At 36.9% G+C, this 7,492-nt stretch overlaps 1 non-coding gene across 1 annotated transcript; it reads left to right on the forward strand.

Annotated features, from left to right (window-relative positions):
• Window positions 1-6,655: 6,655 nt before the first annotated feature.
• LOC117796860 lies at window positions 6,656-6,776 on the forward strand. Its single transcript, XR_004621565.1, has one exon. It is a non-coding gene; the product is annotated as a U6atac minor spliceosomal RNA (small nuclear RNA).
• The last annotated feature ends 716 nt before the right edge of the window (window positions 6,777-7,492 follow it).

Genomic DNA, 7,492 nt, shown 5'->3' on the forward strand with positions numbered 1-7,492 from the left:
TGTTCAGAAGCTTGTTATTTAAACTCCATGTGCTTGTGTTCTGTCCAAATTTTTTCTCCTGGATAATTTCTGGTTTCACAGCATTGTGGCCAGAAAAGGTTCATGGTAAGTCTAATCTTTTTGAATTGTTGATACTTGTTTTGTGGCTTAACATGTGGTCTATTCTGGAGAATGTTCCATGTGCACTTGAAAAGAATGTGTATTTTGCTGTTTGAGGATGGAACGTTCTGAATATATCTGTTACATACATCTGGTCTAATGTGCCCTTCAAAGGCACTGTTTCCTTGTTGATTTTCTTTTTATACGATCTGTTCAATGGTGTAAGTGGGGGTGTTAAAGTCTCCTACTATTATTGTATTACTATTGATTTCTTCCTTTGTGTTTGTTATTAGCTGTTTTATGTATTTGGGTGTTCCCATGTTGAGTGCATAAATATTTACAATTGTTATATCTTACTGTTGTATTGTTCCCTTTATCATTATGTAGTGTCCTTCTTTGTCTCTTATTACAGTCTTTATTTTAAAGTCTATCTTGTCTAAGTATTGCTACTCCAGCTTTCTTTTCACCTCCATTTGCCTGATACATGTTTTTCCATCCTTTCACTTTCAATTGGCATATGTCTTTAGGCCTAAAATGAGTCTTTTGTAGGTAGCATAGAGATGGGTCTTGTGTATCCATTCCATCACACTACATCTTTTGATTAGAACATTTAGTCCATCTACATTTAAATTAATTGTTGATAGGTATGTATTTCTTTCCATTTTGTTACTTCTTTTATGGTTACTTCTGTAATTCTTCTCTGTTCCTTTCTTCCCTTGCTCTGTTCTCTCATGGTTTCCTGCTTTTCTTTAGTGATATACTTAGATTCCTTTTTAAAAAATGTTTTGCATATCTATTACCAGTTTTTTTTTTATTTGTGGTTATAATTAGGTTTATATATAACATCTTGTGTGTATAACAGTCTTATTAAGTTGATGGTAACTTAAGTTTGAATTCATTCTAAAAAAACTATTACTCTCCCCCCCACCCTGTTTTAGGTATATAGTGTCATACTTTACATCCTTTTCTGGGTTATTTACACTTAAGTGGGTGTTATGTAGTTGCACCCATGCAGCAAGGTGAATTTAGGGCTCTCCTACTCCACCACCTTCCCCCAGAAGCCCTTAAAAAACATCTTTTACAAAGCCATGGGGGAGAAAAGAAGAGCTTAGGGAAACAAAGTGAAACAGAAATTGCCTCAAAAGTGTTTATTTTGTCACTTTCCCAACCTTTCTATTTTTTTTTTAAAGATATTATTTATTTATTTGACAGAGATAGAGACAGCCAGCGAGAGAGGGAACACACGCAGGGGGAGTGGGAGAGGAGTGGGAGAGGAAGAAGCGGGCTCATAGCGGAGGAGCCTGATGTGGGGCTCGATCCCATAATCCCGGGATCACGCCCTGAGCCGAAGGCAGACGCTTAACCGCTGTGCCACCCAGGCGCCCCCCCCCCCAACCTTTCTAAACTGCATCATGAGCTCAGCATTCTCAGATGATGAAGGGTTTGTGTGTGAGCACTGGTCAGCGACAACCGATCGGGTCATGCTCATCATTTTTCCTTATAGAATGTAGTTCTAATCTACGGGGCTGCTGATGCAAAGGCTACAAAGCCAGTTGAAGAAAGCCAATCTGCGAGGATGCCTGGAAGCTCTTTAGTCCTTTCAGAGGCTAAAGGAAGTAAAATTCTGCTAAGAAGATTGTCTGCTTTCAAGAAAGTGTTACAAGAATCGAGGTTTGTAACATGCCTGTCCTCACCCTGTGTGCAATGTTGAGAAGGCTTCTGGGCATCCAGCCGTGGCTGGCACCGTGCCTCGAGCAGCGCTTGAGTGCGAATTTCCTCATGCCTGCAGGGTCCAGCCTGTAGCAGGGTGTGCACGTGCCACAGCCGCACACAGACTCCACATTGTCAGGAACAGCTGCGAAATCTGCCCGGTCTCCTCTTCAGGTAAGAAATTTCATCAATCAGAATAACACCTGGCCTGTATAGAGAGTTTTGTATTTATAAAAATGTTTTTACCTATGTTATTTCATCTTATGGATTCATAGAAGCTGAAAGAGGAAGAAATCTCAGATGTTGTGACCTCCATGGAGCAAAAGGAGAAATTGAATCCAAGAAAAGTGATCATTTTGCCTAAAATCAAATAGCTATTTAGCAGCAGAGCTGAAACCAATATACAGTTGTGCTGACTCTCAGCCCTGTGACTTTTCCATTACTACCACATGGCAATCTCACTTGTTTCCTTGGGTCTCCTCCAAATTTTTCTTCTTCTTGACCTATCGATCTAATTTTTTATCCTTTTATGCATTAAAGGTGACCTACTTATATCAAAATTTAATAATTTCTTATTTTTGTTGATTCTTTCAAATATTGCCTGAAGACTGATTTTTTTGCCAGCAAACCGATACACGCTCATATTTAAGTTTCCTGTCTCACATACTGAAAAATTAAGCATATGTATAAATGATAATTAGAGTTGTTTTCCTCGTAATGCAGAGATTTATACTTGACTAGTTTCCTGTCAGATTTACCACAAGCTGGAATCTTCTAAGCAAGTACTCCCTTAGGTATATTCTCTCTCAGTGGACAGACACTAATGAAGTCTCTGTCAAAAATCTGGCAAGAAAATGTTTCTTAAACTCATGGCTGATGCCAGACACTAACCACATCAGGTTTTCTATTCTGTGGTGGGAAAAGGAAAAGAAAGAAAATCATTTCTATCTAAATCCAATTTTGGTGAAAGAGAAAGGATTATATCCAGATCAAGTTCCAATCCAGTGATGTTTGAATCAATTGAGATATCGTATGTTCAGAATTCAGTCCTTGGCATGCTTAACACTCAGAGACGTGCTCATAGTTAAAACAGCATTACACAGAGTTGGAATGATATCCCTTTGCAAAGCTGTGAGTTCTCAAAGGATATTATTCTATACTGATTGCTCTCCCCACTCAACATGTATGGGCCCCACAGCTACCAAAAGGCATGTACTCCGGCTGTTGGCTAGGAGATTGCCGAAAATTCTTAGAACCTTCAGAGGCATCCTCTTGATTAATCCAAGACCTACTATTCTCTTCTCTTGCCCATATTCCTACTCCATGCTGCCACTATCGTAGCAATTTTCTGCAGGATTTCCCATTTGAAATGTTATGGTAGAAGTCAGAAATCTGAGCTTTTCCCTAATTCACTCATAAATTTACCCACAGGGTCTGTTTTGTTTTTTCCTAAAATGGGGAGAAAATTACTGTTCCAACCACTAACTACCTTATGTATATTCAGTGAAACATTTTTTTCTGGTTAAAAATTTGTGTAACTTAACTGACAAAGGAAATGCTTTTTTAAAAAGTAAAAATAAAATCTCAAGTAAATCTAAAAAGATCTCATTTGTCATTAACAATTCTAACTACAAAATAACTATGATCAATAAATTATTTTATTAAAACTTAATTATAAGTATTAGTTATAATTATATGTTACTTGGTTCAAGGAAACATCTTTCTAAACAAGATATAGGATATTTCAAAGGTCCTTCTCATCTTCTGCAAGCTTCCTCTTCTTAGTGATAGAGAGCCAGAAATTTCCTACAAAATTCAAGATACAGAAAGATTGTAAGGGTCTGGTGCCTCTAAATTTTAACATAGAAATCTGGACTGGCAAAGAGTGTTACATCCAAGAAAATGCTTTCATGCTAAAGGTTAAATTACAGAGAGAAAAATTCAACCTCCAAACTTTTTCACTACTTAAAGAGATTGAGAAGAACTCAGTACTGCTACATGAACCAGCCACACAAGCAAGCTTTTCAAAAACAGTTATGTAAGGACCATACACCTTTCATAAAAATTAATGCAAAATGGCTCAGAGGCCTAAATTTAAAACTCTGAATTTCCTAGAAGAAAATGCCTAGGTGCAAATCTGCTTGACCTTGGGTTCGTCAATGAGTTTTTAGATATAATATCAGAAGAAAAGAAAAAAATGGTAAGTTCAACTTTACTAAAATTAGAAAACTTCTGCTAAAGACACTGTTAAAAGGATGAAAATAAAAAGCATTGACTGGAAGAGAATATCTGCAAATTACATAAAGTACTTGTATCCAAAATATACAGGTAATTCCTAAAGGTCAACAAGAAAAAAAAGAACCCAATTTAAAAATGGGCAAATAGGAACAGACAGATCATCAAAGATGACATACAGATGGCAAATAACCATATAAATAGATTTATTTGAGAGAGAGAGAGAGAGAGCGAGCCTGATTGGGGGGAGGGATAGATGGGCAGAGGGAGAGGAAGATGGAGAAGCAGACTCCCCACTGAGCAGGGATCCCCAGGACCCTGAGATTATCACCTGAGCCGAAGTCAGACGCTTAACTGACTGAGCCACCCAGGTGCCCCTACCTGTTATTTTAAAGAAATAATGTATTTTTAAGATTTTTGAAAAACACAGTAGTTAGTGGAACGCTTGAAGATTAAATGAAAAAAAAAAGATAGTGAAAATGTAACATTCAACATGTGTCAAACTTTGCAACGTAATTCAAACAAGGAATAGCTGTTAGGATACCAGGCTCATAGATATTTCAATTGTTATAATCATGAACAATAAAATAATGTGGTTTTACCAAAAAAAATTACTGCCAAATACGTTTTGACAAATTTATTCAATCAATTGAAAAGTAAATGGCTAAAGGAGGATATCAGATATAAGGCATTAGTGTATTTAAAAATATTATTTTTAAAAAGTAGAATTGAATTTGTCTTGCAACTATAGTTACCATCAAGTGGCTTGAAGTCAATTGGAAAATTCTTATATCCAAAAATGATAACTGTATTCAACTTTGAAAAGTGGCTAGGCTGGTATAAAGACTTTTACAGTCTTTATTAATAATAAAAAAATGCAGTGACTATGATACCATGGGTAGTTAGTATGTCTTACAGTCATCACTACAGACTAAACAATTATAAAAGGGACTTAGAATTTATAATTTTGTGCATTCAAAGAATAATAAAGGGACTTGCCATGAAAAATCATTTTTTTCTTGGGGTGCCTGGGTGGCTCAGTTGGTTGAGGGTTAGACCCTTGATTTCAGCTCAGGTCTTGATCTCAGAGTCATGAGATTGAGCCCTGTATCAGGCTCTGCACTCAGCAGGGAGTCTTCTTGAGATTCTCTCTCTCCCTCTCCTTTTCTCCCTCTCCACCGGCCGCACTCTCTCTGTCTCTCAAATAAATAGATAAATAAAATCTTTAAAAAATAATTTTATTCTTACGGAAGAAGTAAAATTTGAATGACAGGCACAAAAAAACCCCTGCATTAATGGTTTAAGTAGTTACAGTTTACACCAGAGAGATGCAGTATAGTTATTTTAAATTGCAAGGGATGGTATGGGGGAATAACCATTTTAGGGCTATAGTGTGACATAAGACACCATTCTAAGGCATTGTATTTATGGGGGTAGGGGAGGGTGTGAGATCATATCAGATTTACCAGAACAGATGATTAATGAAAATTTGGAGAAATGGGTGGAAGTCATATTTACAGAGGGCTTTGCATACCTCCAAAAATTTTTACCACTTAATCACATGGGCAAGGAAGGATATAGAAGAGGTAAAATGTGAAAAAGGTTTTAGGACTATTGATGTGGTAATTGTATGGAGGAAGAAAATGATACAAGTTAACAGATGACTTCAGATTCCCATGTATCTAAGTTGCAACCCTGGCTCTGTATGACCATCAGCAAGTTACTTCAACACTTTAAACCCTCAGTTTTCTCATAGGATTATATGAAAATTAAGGGATATATTTATCTAATGCACTTGGCACAGTTCTTGGCTCAATAATCAAGTACTGAAAAAAAAATGCTTTGCAAACAAAGTGGATAAGAGGCCAAAGTTTTAAGAGTCTATTTGAGAGACCATTAAAATAGTTTAAGGAAACATCAATGAAAATAAAATTAAGGAATGAATGAAAGGAGAAGTAGGCCTTAATGACTAACCAAAGGGTTGAAAAAGAATAAGGAATTACTGTTGACTCTGAAGCTTGGTGTCTGAGTGACGAGAAGAACAAGGGCTAAACCTGTCAGAAATGTAAACTCCAATGAAGGGGCCAAAGGGACTGTAGAGTAGAAGAATATGAGTTCTATTTTAACTGCATTCGGTGTGAGGTGACAATGAGACTTCTAGCTAAAAAAAAAAAAAAAAAAAAACAACAACAACAACAACAAAAAAAAACCTAGCAGGCAATTGGAGATACCGATTTGCAATATCCCCCTCTAACCACTACCTGGAGGCCTATGTTAAGATTCTGCTCCCATTCATATTCTTGTATCTATAGTCTCCCTCTCAGTAATTTCAACCAATTCCACAGTTTCAACTCTCATGCTCTTCTTAAAGTCTGAGGCCTTCTAGAAATTTCTACTTCGGTGTCTTTTAAGTACCTCAAACTCATCGTGTTCCAAATCAAAACTGCTATTATCCCCAAAAAAAGGCATCTCTTGGGGCACGTGGGTGGCGCAGTTGGTTAAGTGTCTGTCTCTCGGTTTGGGCTCAGGTCACGATCTCAGGGTCATGACATAGAGCTGCTTAAAACTCTCATTTATGTCTTCTCCTTACTGGCAAAATCCTCTTAAAGGGGCGTTGTATGGACGGAGAGGTTAGAACTCTTGAAAAGGATGGGAAGGTCCTCATTACTAATACAACACATTTATGGTTAAGATATTGCCATGCATTTTGTGGCATCTAATCATGGTATTGCTCTAATCATTGGAGATACGATTGGTATATCAAACCACATTGCAAATAACCACCTTTCTTCATCAAAAAGACAAAATTAACAGAGTCAAAAGGCAATCCAGAGAGTGGAAGAACTTATGTGCCACACATATATCTGACAAAGGAATTATATTCAGAATATATAAGAAACTCATCACTTCACAAAAGAGGACATCCAAATGGCAAACAAGAAAAAAAATGATTACTAGTTATTTTAAAGAAGTATGAAATGAAATCCACAAGAGCAAGCTATTGTATACTCACCAGAATGACTAAAACATTAAAGAAAGAAAATGCCAAGTGCTGGAAAGGGTATGGAGCAACTGGAATTCTTACACAACTAAGTGAGCATTAATTACTGCAACTACTTCAGAAAACGGGCCTTATCTACTATAGCTTCATACATCTGACCCAGGAATTCCATTTTTAGGTATATAGGCAATGGAAATTTTATGCATGTTCACCAAAAGGCATATACACTGAAGTCCATAGCCGCATTATATGTTATTACTCCAAACTGAAAACGACCCAAATGCCCACCAGCAGTTGATTGGGTGAATAATTACTGTTCATCTAGGTGATGTAACACCCATTTTGGCTTAAGCAGAATAAACAGAAAGATTTCCTATTAATCTAAACATGGACGGCACTGGAGGAGATAATGCTAAGTGAAATAAGTCAAGCAGAGAAAGACAATTA

This window comes from Ailuropoda melanoleuca, chromosome 16 (genome assembly GCF_002007445.2).
Source record: "Ailuropoda melanoleuca isolate Jingjing chromosome 16, ASM200744v2, whole genome shotgun sequence".
Taxonomy (NCBI): Eukaryota; Metazoa; Chordata; class Mammalia; order Carnivora; family Ursidae; genus Ailuropoda; species Ailuropoda melanoleuca.